Raw genomic sequence first — 20459 nt, forward strand, 5'->3', positions numbered from 1 at the left:
CTGTACTCAGTAATTGAAATGAGTGTGAAAAAATTGTGTACATATGTAGATCAGGAAGAACAGATAAAGGGAGCAAAATAGTAGACTCATACAATTTTAACAAGAGGAAATCACTAACTACTAGAACAAAATCTGGAATGAATGAGTTTCAAAGTAAAGACACAACTAACTCAATATTGATATATACCATATAACCAGCTGGGTATATGGGATTACTTTCTACAAAATGCATTAAAAATCCAAAAAAAAATACAGGCTTATGCTTGCCAAACACAAAATACTCTATTTCTGGGGATCACAGATAGGAGAAAAAAAATGCCCTGATATCTTCCATCTGAGATTGCATTTATGATTTGGCAGACAGTTCAACAGAAGTTTAGAAAGCTGGCCAGTTCTTCTTGCTCCTCTTAATTAATGAATCATGCACAAATGCTAACTACCTAAAAAAAAAAAAAAAGAACCCAAAACCAGCAGTATAAAACAGTTTCCTAATTAAAAGATAATGTTCTTGTTACATATGTATTTTTTCTAAACACATAATGAAAATCTAATCTTAATTTTTTCACACTTTGGATAGCTTTAGAGAATGGGATTGCTATTATATCTAAAAATATGAATTTTGTTACTGTCAGTCCTGAACTTTGTTAATACTCATTAAAAAAAATTTTAAAAAAATTTTGAGCTCTTTGACATTATAGAGTAGAGAAAAAAGGAAAGTACTTTCCTTCAAGCTACAGTGTTTGAAAAGCAGTCATAGATTAGCAAGCTCAAGAAAAACAAAATCAAAATTTTAAAATCTTGTTAAATAGAATAATTTTATACATATATATCTAAATATAAGTAAACAGCCAATTGCCTTTTTTCTTTCCTTTTCTTGTTCCTGTTTTTTTTTATTTGTTTCTTTGATTTTTTATTTTTTTTTTGTGAGGGCACCAATTTTTCCCCCTTCTAATGTGCTGCCTATATTATTGTCAGAAATATACATTAGAGTGGAAGCAGCTGAGGCTTATTTTCAATTGTTGAATCCCACTGTTAGCCCGTGAAACATAGCATTATAAAATAGCAGGTCTTATTAAAAAGGAAAAATAATTTTATTAACAAACCCATAAACCTTCATATAATGCAATATGGTAAAATATATAGTACTAAACTATCACTCTATCTGATGTGCACTAACACTCGTGAAAGCCTATTTAATCTGCTAAATGTATTTTAATGTGGTTACTGATATGAACAAAAGTGGCATAAAAAAATGAAGAAATTAGACTGTAAACTGTGAAAAACAGAATAGGATGATGTAATATTAGAAGTAATTTCTCACAAGAATCCTGTGCTGAATTAGAGCAACTTTCCAGCGATATGGCATTTCCTTCCTGTGCCACTCCATACTCCCTGAAAATATATAAAACGGAATGGGTTTTACAGTACATGGAATCACGTTAATGTCAGTTACTCTCTAGGCTTTATGATTCCTTAAGGACATACCACAAAAAAAAAAAAAAAAAATCTTATTCCAAATATGAATTTAGATTTTGTACTGCAAACAAACCTGATGCTGGTAAGATATGGTCAGTGAATGCACTGTCTTGCAGCTCACCCTGCACTGAAACACTTTTCAAAAACACCACACTTAAGAATCACACTAAAACCAGTTTTTTGGGTTTTTTAAGATTCAATGAGACTCAAAATGCACCAAAAACTTGATTTTAGAGCAACCAAACTTGCAAGTCCATGTAACAAAATTTTGGCCTGGTTTAAAACAATTGGATGCCATTGACTTCAGAAACCTATTTTTCTAGTGAAACACTATGAAAACACTAGAACTGCATTCCACAGACAGTGTTTCAGGAAGCAACCTGCAAACAACTCCAAAGTAAGGAATAGGCTCTCCTTACTCTTACCTAAAGAGCAAAAAACGGCAAATGTATCCACAGAACACCTAAGAATAGTTGGCAGAAATTTGAAAAATATATCTAAGGTCCAAATTCAACATTTTATTATTTTTGTGTACCAATTTGGACTACAGAGACTTTAAGTATCAGTACCTTTACAGGATGGGAATTACAGCTGCCTGACGCACTCTCCTTCCCAGCAGTATCAGCCAAAGCTCACATTTCCAGTCTGTGATATCTGGTAAAAAATTGAATGGAATGCCATGTCACTGCTCTGCAGATTTCTGAAACTGAAGTATCTGCTCTTTTTGCCTATGTAATGACTGTAAGACCTCATATGCTGGCTTTTCTTTAACAAGCATATCTGATCTGAACTAGTTCCCTCATTTCTAAAAGAGCTAAGGTTTTTAGGACTGTATGGACTAATATGCTTTGCAGCTCATTTTGAAAACTAATGAATACCAGAGAAACTCTAATGCTGTGTTCAGGTGTTAGAAAAAAAGAATGCCACCTTTGTTTTTAATATTCTTGCTAGAGATAAATGAACACTTCTTTAATGTGCAATGCATTCTTGATTTAGATAAATGCTGCCAAAGGCATCTGATTTTTTTCATCTCAATAATTGTTCATCCACTAAAATAAAGTGATATAGAATATTTATACCAAAGGAAATTAGGAGAAATTAAAACAGAGATGCCATGGGAGGACTTCAAGGCAAAATTCAATTTCACAATGAAAAATGGTCCTTTAATAGTACAAGTCCTACAATATATCCTTGACATATCTAGGAAATAGAAATTAGAACAACTTTTAGATTTGTACCTGTGATCTTGATTCTTACGTACAAATTACACTACACATACCCCAGGGAATATTTATACTACAAAGCTCATAGAGCTTTAACTATGTGCTTTGGAACCTTTGATTTGGTTCAAGTGCTTTTGATTTTAGTTTAGATTTGTAATAGATAGACACAAAAAACCAAAGTGGTTGTTCAAAATAATTCTAATACAATTTTGCAGAAAAGCAAAATACAGAAATTTTATTATTTCAAAGTTAATTTTTTTGGTTAATGAAGAAAAGCACTGTATACTTATTGATTACTACACGAACATTCAAAATCTTTAAGGTGAAATCTTTAAGAGCTATAGTGTTACAATAGGAATTTTCTTCTCAGTACTAGTTATGTTCCAACTAGACTTATAAATGAAAGCACAGACTGTATTTTAGAGTCCAAACAAATCCAAACAGTCTAAGGATTAAAAAGCAGCAAATAATGTTTTTCAAAAGTGAATCACAAATATTTTACACATATATTTGTGTATATATTTTGATTCTGTAAATCTTCTTTTCAAACACACAATCAAGTAACTTCATTAGATGCTTCTTCAAATTTCAAAACTTTGCAAGAGATGGAAACTGCCCAGCCATTAAGTCAAAAAAAACCCAAAAAAACCAAAACTAAAAGCGAGACAAACTGAGCTAGTCATGAGACAAGGAAAATATTCAAGAAAATCATACTTTTTATATCAAGAAAACAGATAAAATTCTGTGACTGTACTTTTATTTTTTAGCAAACCATGTAGGTAAAATGAAAACATATAGATTGCTGTATTTAAACGAATGGATTAAATTCTAAGGCTGGAAATTTCTTCCAGGAGCACCTTTTGGACAAGAAAGGTGTTGACAAGAAAAAGACCTTCTAAAAATAGAAAATAACATGCACAATTTTATTTTAGATATGATGATACATACGTGGTAATTTAGGTTAGGAATAGGTGGATACATAATATATGCATTTAAGGTATATAGTAACAACTCGGTATCATGACCAGTGCCTTTTGTATATTCAGTTTAAAAAAATTGCTAAGATCACAAGTTCCATAATTTTCCTCACCAATTGTCTTAGTTCTTCTGTAAAATATGTAGTAGTCTAGATTAATGTCAAAATGCTCATACCTAGACTTCTTCTCTAGAAAATTTAGAATATATTCTAAAATGCAGATGAAGTTGATGGATGTCTATGGCACACTATCCAGTGTCAAGTAGTTCACTAAATGCACGAAATTGATGTACTATATCAGAAATGGTTACTCATTATAGAAATAATACAATTACTTTTAAGAACTCATAAAAGTATTTTAACTGGTTTCAGATCCAATTTAAGAGTAGCTTGTACTAATTTATTGACAAGAGAGTCAGGAAAAATAGCTTCAATTATCTGGGCTTGCACCATTTTTCTCACGTATTTTCTTCAACATTGATGTGGATATAAATTTAAGACGAAATTATCAAGGACTGCAAATCTTTCAGTGCATGCAAAACATGCATTTTAACATACAAACAACACTGTACTACAGCTACTCCATTTGACAAAGAGGAATTAAAACATTTGAATACTCATTTATTGATTCCAAATATAATCTAGCAGACAACAGGAAAAATATCTCTGTAGAGAAATTACATCTGTTGCTCCAATGAACAAGCTAGAATGCCATAAAAAAATACATTTATATATTCTATGGTAATAATACAATTATTTTCAACTTCCTCCCTGAAATTTCGCTCTTCTACACATAACTATGAAAATAAATTCCTTCTACATGTTGTAAGGTTATATATCCATTCCATCATTTTACGAGTGATTGATGGTCTCATTTTTTATTAGAGTTCATTTTATGCATTAAAAAATTAAAGTAATCTATTTTTTTCATCTTATAAAGGATACATAGGAAAAAAGATGTATTATATAAAATATAAAAAATATATAAAAATATATATATATATAATATATATTATATATATAAATTATATAAATAAACATATAAAAATAAAAATAAAATTAAAATTATTATATTACCTAGTAATTTTGGTATATTTTCATATTTCCCACTGTTATAAAAAGGACTGAATATGCTTTTTTGATTATGCACATTGTATTTATAATATACTTCCACAGTATGAAATAATATATCATAATATATCACAGCACACATCAAATATAAAAATATTTAAAGGACGTGATTTGATTCAATTTTTATATACTAAGCATGGTATTGCAGAAATTAACATATCTCTATTTTTTAACTGGCATCAGATACTTTGAAACAGATGACTGCTCACCTCTTTGGAAATATTTATCTAAAATTGAGAGAAAAATCTGAGGAGTAGAAGAGATATGCAGTCTATAGTTCTTTTTATTATTTCACTACCTAAATTTTCATTTTAAGAAAGACTTCAGGGTTGTTTGTACTCTAGTATACAGTATTTCAGTGTAAGGGGGAGCAACAGGTTCTTAAACATTAAAGAAAAGATTTTGAACAAACCGACAGCAATCCATCCTAAATGTTAGTCCACCTTCACAGGTGCACACTTAAAGAAGTCCTTCCTCTAGGAAGGATCAATATCTGTACTGAGGATTTAAACAATGTGGGCTGCCTTGTTTAATTCTAAAATTCACTCTAAGAATCTGGTCCACCTAGAAAAATCAACATCAGAGAGGGGACATGAACATGCACTGTTCATTCCTTAAAAACATAACACGGAACATGAAGAACAGAAGGAAGAATCAGATCAAGAATTAGAAGAAAGTAGCATGATGCTGTGTGTAACTGCTATTTGGTTATAACTGTGTTAAATGATCATTCTCAAAATCATAATCCCAGGTTAAGTAACCTATGAAAACACAACTGACAGTCCATACTTTGGTATTCCTTAAGTCACATTTTATTTGAATTCCTTAACACCAACATTGCATTAATGACTTCACATCCAAAGCAGTGTTCCTGAGAGTGAGATTGATTAACTAAAATTAAGTAAATAATAGAATACGAATATTCACAGTCATGCAGTTCAAGTGCATTCACCTAATTTTTTAAAAGGAAGCACAGTTCAAGAAGTACAAGAAGCAAGTACATTTCAAGCATTTTCTAATAATGCTCATTTTTTTCCTATGTTTGGTTTGTACTTCACTAATAAAGAAGACATGCACTATTTCCTGTTTCTCAGCTAGAAAAACTGAAACAGAAGACAACAATTTATACATTACAAATTATTTAGTCTGACAGCTCTTACACATGTGAATAGAAAAAAAAAACTATTGTAAAGTTATTTTCAGCACTTAATTTCTCCACAACCAAAATGTAACTGAATAGAAAATGCTTCACTTTGTAGATAGCCAATGAAAATTCCAACAATGCAAGTGCAAAAACATTCAAAATCTTGCACAGAAATTCCTACTTTTATATATATAAACACACACATATGCGTGCAATTTCATATGCTCTTGGAAAGACAGTACAGTAAACCTTTTAAACTAAATTGTCTTAGACAATTAACTTTCATTACAAAATTAAATCATCTGTATTATACAAATAACTAAAACTAAATTAGACAATTTAGTTATCTTTAGTCAAAAGCAGAAACTTGTACAGTAGAAGGGAGTCTTCAAACACCTGCTGTGTTTTGAAAGCAAAACATTAAATGAAAAACAACAAAATGAACCTATTCTTCCAGAATCCAAGATGCAGCACCAGCATGCTTATTTGCAATCCACCTTTGAAAAAAAAAGCCTAGGACTTGGCAATACTTTATTTAAAATGCAGTTTGATTTTACCACTCCATAAAGAAAGGGATCCTAATTAAAACACGGCACAATGCAGAACTAGATTTATAATAGTATTGCAGAATGTGTTTTTAAAGATATATTCATAGCAATTTTCCTTTTACTGTTACACTGCATGGCAGTTTTCTGTATTGAGTTGGAAATACTAGTGATTATATATTTTTATATTTTTTTATCACTAGACCACATATTGAAAATCTGGGAGAAAGCAGACACTAACACCCTTATTCTCCTCCACAAAAATACATTCTAAACACTGGCAAATGAGACATTTAGTTGCAGCCTGAAACTAAAACAAAAGTTGCTTTTTTGTTCTTCTAAAACATGTTAGTCATATAAAAGTTGCTTTTCACAATAAGAAGGGATTATATTTCAGTTTAGAAAAGTTTTCCAATAACAAAATCAAGAACCAATGTGCATCTGTAATGTAGCTATCATCTGCTTACACAAGAGACAACTTTGCAATATTTAATACCTCTATTCATTGTTAGACCACAAAGCTTTCATCTCCTGCTTTGGCACAGAACAAGACTACACTCAGTAATACATTTCAGAGAGAGAAAGTATATGCAAGTATGCACAGTGCAAAACAAAGTCAGAGAATAAACCCAAGTCTAACTGAGGCAGGTGCAACTATAAAGTAAATACAGAAGCTGCCCACTATAAAGTAGAGTTGCTGCCTAGCCCCAAATGCAGTCTGAGATACAAATTGTGAGGGTGGTAAGAGTAAGAACTTTAAAACCTCATAAGGAAATCCTTGCGTAAGTCAGGGCTCAATGACACAGTCCTCCCCTGCTGCACCAACAATGCAGAAACTGTCTGTCGAAGTATATGTAAAATACTTCATTCCTATTAAATTCACAATGAAGATTAAAAGATACCTACAAAAATTTAACAATCAGAGCTAGAACTCCACCCTAAACTTAGGATATCACTACACAGGACAACAGGGTTTAGGAAACAAATAACCTTTAAGTACTAACACACATAAAAACATTGCTGTAAAATGTAAGGATTCAGAAACCATTTGTTGGTTTTGTTGTTCTGGGATATTTCTGGTTGTCTTTTTTTTTTTATTTTTTTTTTTTATTTGGTTTCTAGTGATAGTTAGCGGCTATTTCTATACTATTAAGAAGGTAAAACTGTCTCCAATTCACATTACGCTAGCTCTGGAAGCCATCCTCCTTGTTGGATGCTGTGAAGAGCCTCTTATTTAGTTAGGTTTTGATTGGAGGGTGCTGTTTAAGTGACATGATAAGCAGAAGACTATTTGACTTTCTTGTCTGAAGTTTCAAAGACATCCAACTCAGATACCTGAAAATTACCTAACTTCAAGTGTGGCAACTCACATTCAATTTAGCTTACTGGTACAGAATTCTAAAGAATTTTTAAAAAGTGACTTGATCAAAAGCTGAATATATGGGCTTTTCATAAATTTGAAAAGCATTCAGACAATTTCAACTATCTCAAGTTCAACAGTAGTATAAATTAAAAACTTCTACACAGGAGACAATGCCTGCAATATGATAGAAACATGGTGAGCTAAAATACATTTTTATTACACTTCAAAAATCTAATTTGTAACAAAGTATAGTAAGACAGGAAAGCCTGCAAAATGAAATTATTACTATTGCTTGTAAATTTCTAAAAGAGTAAGAAGCCAAAAATTTAGATGATCTAGAAAGATTTTATAAACATTATATTTTGATTTTTATGGCAATATTTTGGTTTTGATATATTGATAATTCATTTTGATTTGTTATATCTGACAAAGGTAATTAAAAACATTATTTTAAAAACAGTTTTCTCACCAAATAGGAAGATACCATATTGCTCAGTGTACGTTACCCCACTCAAACTGACTGCTGGATTTTTTTTTTCAACATCTTGCAACAAGCAAAATTCACATTAAAAAAATTCCAAAACATTTTAAACCAAACCCACTGCACAACAAAGTCAAAGATGGTAACTTACTGCAATCCACATGACGATACTAGAACTAAAAGCATATAAACACTGCTAATCTAAAATAAATAGTATTCTGCTCTTTCATCAAAATTTAAACTGTGGTGGCTTCAGCTTCTAATGTTTTTTTTTTTTTTACTTACCATAGGTTACCTTTGATTTTGCTTTTGTTCTTTATTTTATAACTATAATGCACATACATTACAATATAGCTTTGAGTGTTCTTGATCCTCTATTATTTCTATTAGTCACAAAAACTAAGTCAAATTCTGTCCACAAAAACTAAGTTCAATATTCTATTACATTGTAAATTGGATCATCAGTCTATCATTAGTAGATAAAACTGATCACGTTGGAGTTCAGCTCATACTTCAAACACTGTGAAGATTTAATTATCACATATTATAAAATGTGATCTAAAATTCTTTCTTGCAACTGAAAACTACTTATATCTTAATTGGTTTATGTGGCATTTAAATAACTTTCCAATTATAGCAATCTGGTACCCACGTACAATATCCAACTATTTGTTATTGACTTGGACAGTCAGGGCAAAGCTCAAGTACCAAACCACCAATTGGTTATTTGAGACTGAATGCTCACACAACCCAGAAGATGTCATTTCTGTCTAGATTCAAAGGCATTGGCAATGTAAAATGGGAAAATTTAGGATACCTTCAACCATTAACAATACTTGTCAAGAAAAGCATGGAGTTCTTTACATCTTTACAAAGTGTGAGTAATTGCAAAGAGTGAATCAGGATGGGCTGCTAAGTGTATCAGCCAATGGTTATACATAAGATAATTATCTTTTCACAGAGGTTATTAAAGAAAACTAGAGTCGATCATTAAATACTGCATTACAACCCTCTGAAGGACAACCTTGTCAATATTATTTAATTCGGGAAATAAAAACAAAGCATTTTGAATGAACCTTTTCACTTGTAAGCAGCAATAATTGCTGGTTTTGAATGAAAAAAAAATTCCATGTCTCAGAAAAAAAATATACCTGTAAAACAGATTTTGTTTTGCAACACTGAACTAATTTTTAAGCCAAGAACAAAACTAAAACTTAACTACACACCATTTTGAAGACACAGATATTGCATTAATTGACATACTCCCAATGTACAAATGTGCTTATAAACGTCCCTACAGAAGTGCTTCAAAACAACCTTTTTCAACTGCTACAGAGATATTACTGAAAGTGGCCTTTTGTTCAGTATAACTTTTTTTTTTACACATCTTGAAATCATGCCAAACCTTCTCTTCCTGCGATATGTAAAATAAGTAGCATATAAACACTTTGAAAGAGGAAAACATACTGCAGATTAGCTTTTATCACACCTACAGATAGTTCAATAGGAAAAAATATTCATATGAAATCATATTGGAAATATTTCTTACTTCGACTAAAGACACGCAGAAGTTAATTGTACTGTGAAAGTTTGTCTAATACTTATTGCTATGTGGCTATCCAGTGCACCACATATCCAGTGTTTCACATTGTGAAATATAAACACTGCCATTCTTCCAAAACAAGAAAATAGAATTTCATTTTCTTGAGATAATGAAGCTTAACTGGAGAAAAGACATCCTCTATTCTACACAAGGAGTCAACAGTTTTAACAAATTAAACAAACTTTGTGCAAGTGACGCACGCATGGACACCCTAGTTAAAGGAGAAGAACATTTGCATGTGGGAAGACAAAAACAAATACAAAATTCTCAAAACTCCTGCTTGCACCTCAAAAGTTACACCACACACTAACATACAGCATTTTACACACTTAAAATCATGGTACCTGTTACTGCAATTTACTAAATACAGGTACCAATACATTCTTTTCACTAGGAAATACAGAAACCCAGCTTTTAACAAATGCAAGTAGCTACAGGCATCTATCCTGATGACACAGCTCTCTACCCCGACTTTAAACCATATAAAGAGCCAAATTGAAGGCCATTGGCCTGGTATCCACCCCATCTGGATTTGGTTTTAAGCTGCACATCTCTCTTGTAGTACCTTTCTCCCCACAAGTGTCAAGCATTTGACCAAGTGTGGCAGACAAAATAAAGCCTCCTGAAAAAATTCCCACACAATTCACTGTTCGTAACTACACATCACAGACTCAAAACTAAAATAAACCAGACTTGGCTTGTTGGGGTTTTTTTCTTCCTTTCAGGAGTTAAGCAAACAGTCCACAACAACTCAACAGAGAAGAGCTGTAAGTCCTGAAAGCAGTTAAGATAGTAACAAACAAAAAGCAAACTGCACAAGTCACAATATTTTGTTTTTTAAAAACCTAAGATAGTTCATTTTAAAACAAATAATCCTATATTACTTCTTTAGTTACTCCTGAAGTAGAAGATATTTAGGCTATTTTTGATAGCCTCAAGTGATAATTTCAATCTTGTTTTCATATGGGATTAAATGACTGCAGCAAGATCCAAGATAACAGTAACAACTACTGGATAAAAATATTCTAGAGAGTACAAGAGAACTTAAAGGGAATGGATCAAGCACAGGTTTCATGGTTTATCCAAGATAAACCTAAAATGTTAAAATTAACAGACAGAAATCCTATTTATCAGAGTACCTCTTCCATGCTACAATAAAACAAACTTGTTCCAACTCACATATTCATTTCTGTAAATATCAGAGCCAGTCAGTGGAGTAATTTAGCTCAAAGTATGTGATGATTTAAACATGTAAATCAAATATTTTCCCTGGAAGGCCAAAGGTAAGATGGAGTGATACACCTAGATAAAAATGCTAACGTTCCATTTCTCAAGTAATTTTCCAAAAATGAGAAATAATGCATTTATTATGAAGGCCTTTAGTATTAAAATACATTTTAACAGGGCTTTACTGCACTAGCTAATCACAGAGCTTCCAAACAGAGACCATTAACATATAGCTGTCAAATCAAAATTAATTCTCAGAAATTATCACTGGCCAAGGCAAAGTGAAATGTACCTTCAACATAAAAAAGATTTAATAGACAAAAGCACAATGAGTCAGCCAAAGAAGGCAGGACCTGTTACAACCCCTGTCACCTCTCCAGAATCTGCAGAGAAAATACAGATTGCTTCAGAAGGACAGACAGACAAGGGGCAGTGTATGGGGGGGGGGGGGGGGGGGAATGGAAAAGAGGGCTATTTGACAAAATCATCAGTACTGTATCTTCCACTTCCTGCAGAGGTATTAGAAATTATCTTGCACAGGTCTCCTAAAGCTGTCCTGATCCATGAAATAGCAGTTCTACTGTCAGTGTGACCTTGGCTATAGGAAGATTTCATCACTGCCTTTATGCTTTGATTTTCTACATTTTCCTTCAGCCATCAAACAAAACAGGAGCACCTAATCAACAATAGGGTAATAATACAATATTAATATTGCTAGAACAACTTTTGTATTTAATCCTCTGCCTCTAAAGGAAACAAATTATTTTCCTGTTTTAAGCTGTGTAATAGTTTCTGAAAGTCTCCAGTGGGATTCAACAGAAAGTTTCTTCAAATAGCTTTGTACCTATAGTCCATTCAATTTATAAATAAGCATACAGCACCTTCTCTTGAGAATTAAAACTTTTAACCTAATTTTTGAAATTATCTGATACTATGCAGACAGTAAGACGGCTTTAGACCATTTAATTGCTAGACTGGATTGGATACAATTTATTCTGCAGAATACTGTTCAGACTACTTTTGATACATGATTTAACTAAAAATTTACTTTTAATATCATGACCTGTCCTGCATCATCTTGGTTTTATAAATTAATTTTCAGAATGGAAACTCTGATGCAATAGTTGTGTCCTCATTGCCAAGTAAAATTATCAATTATCTTGAATGTATGAACCAATAACATCCTAGGTTTTGTAATTACTGAAGACTTCTGTTAGGGGTATACCATACAGTATTACAAACCATCTGTTGGGGATGAAAATCACACATGAATTAAAGCACTAACCTGTACTTTTGTACATACTAAATATGCATATTTTAACAGAAAACACAAAGGAAATGTGTAGGAAAACTTCATCTGATAATTTAAAGATCCAGGATGCTCCTATGTATGTGTATCATTCAAAAATGTGAAAAGAGGTAAAACGAAGATTGTACCTTTATATTGGAGTCCGTCATTGCTACATGTGTCATTATAAGCTAATGTTTGTAATGTTTAAAAATTATTAATTACTTGAGGAAAAACCATTAACATAAGTTCATAAAATGAGCCACTACAACAGCAAAAATTTATGTATCAAATGAAAGATATGGACATATCTGATCAATATAATAAATCTAACCCTAAATCCAAACTGTGTGCATCCTTGTGTGTATGAAAGAGAAGGCAAGACAGAGTACATACATCTGTATATAAAAGAGAGACTATGAAAGCGTGCTTACTGGAAAGAGCTGGGTAAGTGTAAAGGAAAAGATATACTGTCAGTAATTATTGAAAGTGCAAAATTCTAAACACAGCATGCTACTGCTTGAAACTGCACAAGTATACACAACAGTCCTCTGTGAAATCAAACTAAAAATCCCAGCAAATGCATGATGATCTTTTCTTACTGATTTCATATCAGTATTTTTCCATGCTGCTTATACAGAAAATATTTAATTAATATGGCACCTAAATACATGAATCCAATGACACTGCACATGGTGCAAGATCAAACTTAGCAACAAAGACGAACAAATAGGTCCAAGATACCATTCAAATGACTTTTCATATACAATGGATATCTTATGATTTGCAACATTCTTGAAGTCATCCATAAAATACCATTACCATCCTCTATCTTATATTCCTTCCATAAAATTAGGGTGTCAATCCACTGTCTCTTTTCAATAGGTCAAGATTTTGAACAAGGGGTGTGGGGAGAGTATGAGGGGAGAGACTCTTGTTCTTAGTCGTATTTATTCCCACATACAAGTCATATTATCTGAAAAAAATCCCAACACATTATGTAGGGTTTTTTGTTTGTGTATTTTTTTATCTTATTAGCAAAATAATTACCATAATTGCTTGGTAAAATCCCAAACCATCAACATTAAAGTTGTCATTGCTTTATTAATGCTGCAGTCCATACTCAGCGCAAGATGATAATGCTGTGTCACAAATGTAAGAATCTGTCTCATACCGAAAGCACAGGTAAGATTTTAATTAGTCAGACAAGGATGGGTTATAAATGTAGTTGTGCAAAATCAGTTATGTTAATGAAACCAAAAAATCAGATAAAAAGTGAGAAAAACTCAAATGCATGAACCTTACAAACAAGGTAAGCTATAGCATATGTTAAAAAGATATAAGGTATTAAAAAAGGCACTTATCTGTGGTATTTAAGTAAAGTTAATATCAAATGCATAAGATATAAAAACTTCAATATTTATTTCCAATTTCAGGCCATTGTTTTTACAGAAAAATACATGAATTTTGGTATGTGAAGGGATCTTTTGAAAGGGAAACATATGAATTAACTCATCTTTTAATCATGAGTCTTTACACTTCCCTGCTCATATTTAAATACTAAAAATATGTGCAACTGATGCAAGTTCAATAGCAAATCAAAACTCTCAGTGCCTGAAGTGTTATGGAGTTTAACTCCTTAAAATTGTCCTAGAAATTATTCTCTAATCTTGGGATTTGATGAATAGTTTACAGAAAAGAACTGAAAATCTGGCAGTGTGAAAAGGCAGGGTTGCCAGTTCTTTCATGGTCCCAGAAAACACAGAAGTTGGCAGGAACACCTCAGCTCCACTGTGCTCCTGAAAAATATAAAACACCAGTGTCCACTGGATCACTGGATCCTTAACACTTGCACACTACTAATGAAAAATATTTTGCTGATGATCATTATGGTGCTTTCAAATATGGAGTAAGACAAATTTGTCAGTGGGCATGACCTTTCAGTTTTTATGTTTTGTTCCCTAAATATATGCTAAGTATAGGTAAAAGGTGCTCTCCATGATGACAAACAAATTAGGATCTCACCTCTGGGCATTATAACATATACAGAAATACTATGAAAAAAAATTGAATTTAAATTTTAAAAAATATGTGGAGACTGTATTTGATTTCATTTTTATCTCTGATTCCATATCTATCAAATTTATTTTTATTAATACATTTTAATTGTTAATCTCACATATATACACCTTAGCAACACCTAACTGGAACTAAGGTTGGGAGCCTGCAACAGGCTCATAAAACCTCCCACATCACAATGCAGTCAGTAGTCTAAGTCCTTTGAGATACTTTTTTTAAAAAGTATTTGCTTTTTTTAATAAAAAAGCAAAGTTCTGGCAACTCATTACTAGTATCTCTGTATGTTAAGAAACCAGGACTTCAAAACATCCAGTGGAATTTGGAGATGACACGTGTAGAAGTCCTGCTGGATAGGCTGTTATACACCTGTAATCTTAGCTGGAACTTATCAGTGTTATACAAGTCATCAGTAAAATTTGGCTTAGAAAGGAGGCTCTGTAATAAAAATACAAAATCAAATAAAAATACAAGTGAATAATTCTAAACAGCAAAGTCAGAATATTTATCATTCTGTGCCTGCTCAGCTACTGTCATCAAAGCAACAAAAGTGCTTCTGTACACAGAAGTAAAAAGATTCAATAAACTCGTTATGTAATAGCAGTTTGCTCAGGAAGTCCATCAATATTTCATCTACTCAAAACTGGCCAAATTCTGTTGTGTCATAAAATGAATTTACTTAAGCTTGGACACATTTTTAGACTAGTTTTTAAAATCTGTAAGATTTATAAAAATAGATACATATTTTGCTATGTAACACAGTAATTGCTGTATTAAAAGCAGAAAAGTACAGGAAAAAAGTTAAAGGTAATACTACACTGCTCAATAAAACATATATATAATGTTATATCAACTACAAATTTAAAACACTTAAAAAATAAAAAAGGCCTTCAGTGTTGTCCCTGAACAGTAGTGAAAAGTAGGTAGATGTATGAGAAATGTGCTAATCCAACCTTTTCCAAGTTCAACAACAGAGATACTAAAATGCAACTAATTTTTCAACATGCCAAGCGAGTTCCAGAACAGGCATATTATTTTTTTTACTTTCTTTTTCAATACCTGTCAAGGTAGTGCCAGCAGGCAGTTAGCAAAAATGTAAATTAGTGGCTGCAAAACTAATTCAAAATACACTGTGCAACTTTTTGTTAATCATCTAAATCCCGGTGCATTAGCAGAAAAAAGGTCACACTGCATGGAAGAGCTTCTAAAATTTGTGAAAGTCTTTCAACTTTGAAAGGAAAAAAAGCACAACTCTTAAGTCCTCAACAAACCAGAAGAAATTACTAATCATCAAACCAGAAGATTTCAGAATGAGACGATCATCCATTTTAATTCTACTTGGTATGTAAATCAATTGAGTTTGATTTTTCAACTTCCACAGGCATCAAACAGCAGGAAATCTTCACCCCTTACTACACCAATAAATAACATGTCAAAAGAAGAACTGTTCTACCCTATAAAATAATCAGGGCAGTTTAATAGCTTGAGTGGTGCTAAAGTAGGTACAAAACTCTAATAATGCTCTTCTCCAATAACATCTCAGGGAAAAAAATGCAACCAACATTTCAACTGAGCAAACAGTGAGTTTTAAATCAAAGACAAAGAACTTTACAACACGTAGATTAATTATTAGATTTCCAAAGTTACTCAGCCTTTACTTTAAACTACTGATAACTATATAAACTATACAACTGATAACTAGCTAAAACCTGACTGAATTACCTTCCCAGACTATTTTTAGCAACTGTTAAAGAGCTACAGGTTGCTCCTCATTCCTGGACCTAAGTATCATGGTCCTGGCCAACGGGGTCTAGGTGGCTCCTCTGGAACAGGGTGGGATCAGACAAAATGACCTTCACAGGTCCCTTCCAACCTCAATTATTCTGTGCAGTAAAAATTTAAAGTCTATATTTTTCAATTTTGCATTTCCTTTTTAATTTAGCTTGAAGAATACATAAAGAAAATATTATAGAATATTCACTTAGAAGTACATAGAATTCAAAATGTCTAAAAAACAAATTGGTGAAATAAACATGAAAAATGTTACCTAAATAAAACAAACTAAAAAATACCACTTCTAAATATCAGTTCAGCGAAAATACTATGTTTACCTTTTCAGTGCTAAGTTTTAATTTTTTTAAAATTAAAAAAGTGACATTAATGTCTCTCATAAACCTTTTCACCTGGTATAAGAAAATGAAAAAGATATCTCAAAATGGTCAATAAATAAAGAATTTCAAAAAGAAAGCATGTGTAACTCATTTCTATAGCAATCCAAACCTAAGAAAAATTCTCCCAAGACTTTGCCAATGAAATAGAAGCATTTTTCATCATGTGGTACAGCTTCATCCTAAAGCAGCCAAAACAATGTTTAATTCCAGATATTGCAGAAAATATTCTGTTTCCATATTACTTCCCCTGTTACTCAAACTTGTGGTTTTATACAGAAATCTTAATTTGCTTGGAAACCACATGGTATGATATATATATCACATTGTTTAAGATACCTGACAGCATTTCTATTTTTATATGGAAATGAGCTGGTTCACCACCAAATGTCTGATCACTCACCCATCAATCGTGTTCTGTTAAGAAAGGCAAGAAACTCAAAGACTTCTCTAGAAAGTCATGACATGCTGAAACACTGAAATTCTACTAGACCATTTTTAGAAGAATATTTATCTCCCATGTATGTTTTTTGAGAAAGCAGAACAGTGATGAAAACCTATCAGTACAATCTTTACATGGCACATTACTTGCAACATATTTTGTGATTGTTGTATCTGAGATCCAAAGATATTATGACTGAAAATGTACAGTCAGTCACATGTAGGAGAAACTGTACTGAAGACTAGACTAAAAGATTTTAGTACTACAAAAAGACTACATAGAAATAGAGCAGAACTCTTCTTACTGGTTGTTATCACAACACTGAAACGCTTTCAGCTATCCATTTTTGACCTCCCTCATATGACAAAATATTTATATACACCAAACATATGATATGTCCATATCTGTTATTCGGTAGATAACAGCAGTACACCTTGTTCGCAAACCTGACAGATGGGGAGGAGTGGGGTAAAGAATGCATCTAATTATGACTGCAACTCTGGAATTGTCTGAGGCTCTTTTTTAAAATGTATTTCCATTTAAGGTACTAAGCAATGAAATAACACTTCATAACTCACTGAATACCTGTAACACTGAACACCTGTAAGTTTGTAGGGTTTTCAAATTATACACTTGCTGAAAAATTGTTTGTGCTACACTGTACAAGACACACAAGTATACAGCAGAACAGTAAAAGGGATACAGAACACTTTTCTGTCCCATATGACAAAACAGACAGACTTCCTACTAAACAGGTAGAAAACAATTTCTTTCATAGGGCACACAGATAGGCCAGAACAGTAAGAAAAGATGTGTGGGAAAGAGGAAGCTTGATGAAGTTTTTCAGTGTCCATAGAGAGCACTTAATATCTACCAGATAAAGTTTCTCAAGACCCCAGTTCTCTTCCACGACTTTTAAATAAATCTAAGTTTCATGTAGTTCCAAAACTAGTCATACAACTTGTCAAACCTATGTTTGCCAAAGACTTAAACTAAATGCATGATCATGAAGCATCTAGAACCAAAACACAACTGGTTCAGATGGTCTCAGATACAATCTCAAGCTACAAAAAACAGCAATGGGAAAAGGCTGTTTGTAAAAATAATACTGAATCCTGAAGTACATCTTTGGCTGTAGGACTAGAAATAGTTGATACTCCACTTATTTTACCTGGGAAATTGCTCTTTTGACTTAATTCACTAAAACCAAAACGACAGCCCAAAATGCAAAAACCAAACCCATACTTTAAACTTCTAGTGACCAAATATTTACATCTATAATTGAATGATGTTTGGCTTAGTTGCTCCTAGGCTCAGTAGCAGGCAGTGGTAAACAAGACAAGAGCCTTTCTGCTGTCATCCTCTGAGATTCTGCAAAATAATTTAAACTCATATTTCAAAATCACTGCTGAGATTCAAGTTTTGTCAAAGAAAAAGAAAGCGCAGATTAAACCGAAAAAATGCTTTTACTTAAGGATCTCATCTTGAGACTCTGCACAGACTTTAAGACTGGTGCTCTGAATCCACGTTGTGCAAAATGAGTATCAGATTATACTGATTCTGTTGAAGTCCCTAATTAGCAAAATAAATGGTATACTTTAACAGTTGATCCCAAAAACTACCAACAAACCAACCAAACCTTTTTCTGATTATTATGTAGAAAAGAATTTTGGTTTTTTTTGGAGGCAAATGACCTAACAGAAGTCACATTAGAAGCAAATGACCTTGCAACAGAGTTGGAGTCAGATGCCCAAACTGGACTCTCACAGATTAAATTTAAAATTAAGGAGGCCTTGCAATAGTGAGGACAAATCATAAAATAACACAATAATTTAAAACAGATAGTTCTCATGCTCAAGAAATACCTAAAGAATGTTAACAGCTTCTACACTTAACTGCTTTCTATGCAACAAACTGTTATTGACTTTGTGTTATCTTTATATGGCACCGTTACTCACAACATATTTTATAATTGTTGTATTGAGGGTTAATAATCAAAGAAAAACATCACATATCTCCAAGACATTCCCTATATCTTTGAAGTTCTCTAGAAAATCTGCTGTCATCAACACACAAATGCAGAAATCTGCTGGAAAAAACCTGGCAAAGGGATAGCTTGTCCGTGACAGGAAAAAAAAAGAAATTTTTTTCTGTCATGCTAGAAAATTATCCAGTGATTGATTACCATAAATGTTTTGGTGGGAGGGGGACCCAAAACCAAACAGAAAACAAACAAACTAACAAACAAAAAAAAAAAAAAAACCAAAACCAACCACCAACACAAAAAAACTTTAAAAAACCCAAACAAAACCCACCAAAAAAAAAAAAACCCAAACCCAAACATTTCCATCACAAATACTTTCAGATCATTCCCTACATTTTCATTATAGTTTAGAGCTCACTGTGGCTAAAATCAAATTACTGTACATCAGATACAAGCCTTCTCCTGCATTAATAGCAATGCAAGGAAGGAGGCCAAGATACACAAGACTAAGAGACTAAGAGATTATCTTAAGTGTTTTATTACACTACATAAAGGTGATTAAATTCACCACAGTTCTAAATATGAAAAGACAAATACATACAGACCAAATAAAAATGAGAAAAGGCTGATAACTTTTAATAGATTTTCAGTATTTTTATATACTGTTTGATTGTGGTAAGATTTAATACGCATATAGAAAGTTCTTTGTTAAATAATTTTAAAACAGGAACATAAAAGAACTTGCAAAAAAAACTGAAGTAACATTCTGACTTTTGACCACCCAGAAATGAGCTGTTTTCCCACTCTAGTTCATTCTAAAAAGTATAACCTAAGAGAAAACAAATGAGATAAAATTATTTAGTGTCAGTGACATTTCTAACCTGTAAATCAAACATGCTGCTAACAGTTCAAATCTAGCACAGAGGCTGTGCCAGATATAAATCTAGCTGCGTAACTAGCTACACTTGCTTTTAACACATACAGGCGGCATTTCCAGTTGCTAGGATATTATGTAGTATATTAAGTTACATGTAAACATCCTCACAGAGTTGATATACAGAGCTTGTCATAACATTCAGGGAGAGTAAAAGCTCTGTACATACCACTATGTTCAGAAAATAATTCTGTGTAAGAGTTTGATTTATTCAATATCCACTTTTAGAACGTACAAATGTGAAAGAAATGAAAAAACCAACAAAGAAACCACCAAACCAAACAACAAAACCAATCTGTGTTTAAAATAAAGCATTAGATAAGAGAGCCTCCTCTTTAGGCAGACAGTGATTTTCCTTTTACTACCCCCTGTTGATGACTGTCCTTTGTATGACTTTT

At 32.4% G+C, this 20459-nt stretch overlaps 1 protein-coding gene across 3 annotated transcripts in view; it reads right to left on the reverse strand.

Annotated features, from left to right (window-relative positions):
• NOVA1 (NOVA alternative splicing regulator 1) overlaps positions 1-20459 on the reverse strand; it is a 143443-nt gene that overhangs the window by 86077 nt on the left and 36907 nt on the right. The window contains exon 2 of one of the 3 annotated variants that reach the window (XM_041403179.1): positions 2046-2130. The exons of the other annotated variants lie outside the window; for them this stretch is intronic. The gene's annotated coding sequence lies outside the window, so the exon portion shown is untranslated. The remainder of the gene's footprint in view (positions 1-2045; positions 2131-20459) is intronic. 3 annotated transcript variants of the gene reach the window in all.

The sequence above is a fragment of the Onychostruthus taczanowskii genome, unplaced genomic scaffold (genome assembly GCF_017590055.1).
Source record: "Onychostruthus taczanowskii isolate IOZ18803 unplaced genomic scaffold, ASM1759005v1 scaffold1, whole genome shotgun sequence".
Classification (NCBI taxonomy): Eukaryota; Metazoa; Chordata; class Aves; order Passeriformes; family Passeridae; genus Onychostruthus; species Onychostruthus taczanowskii.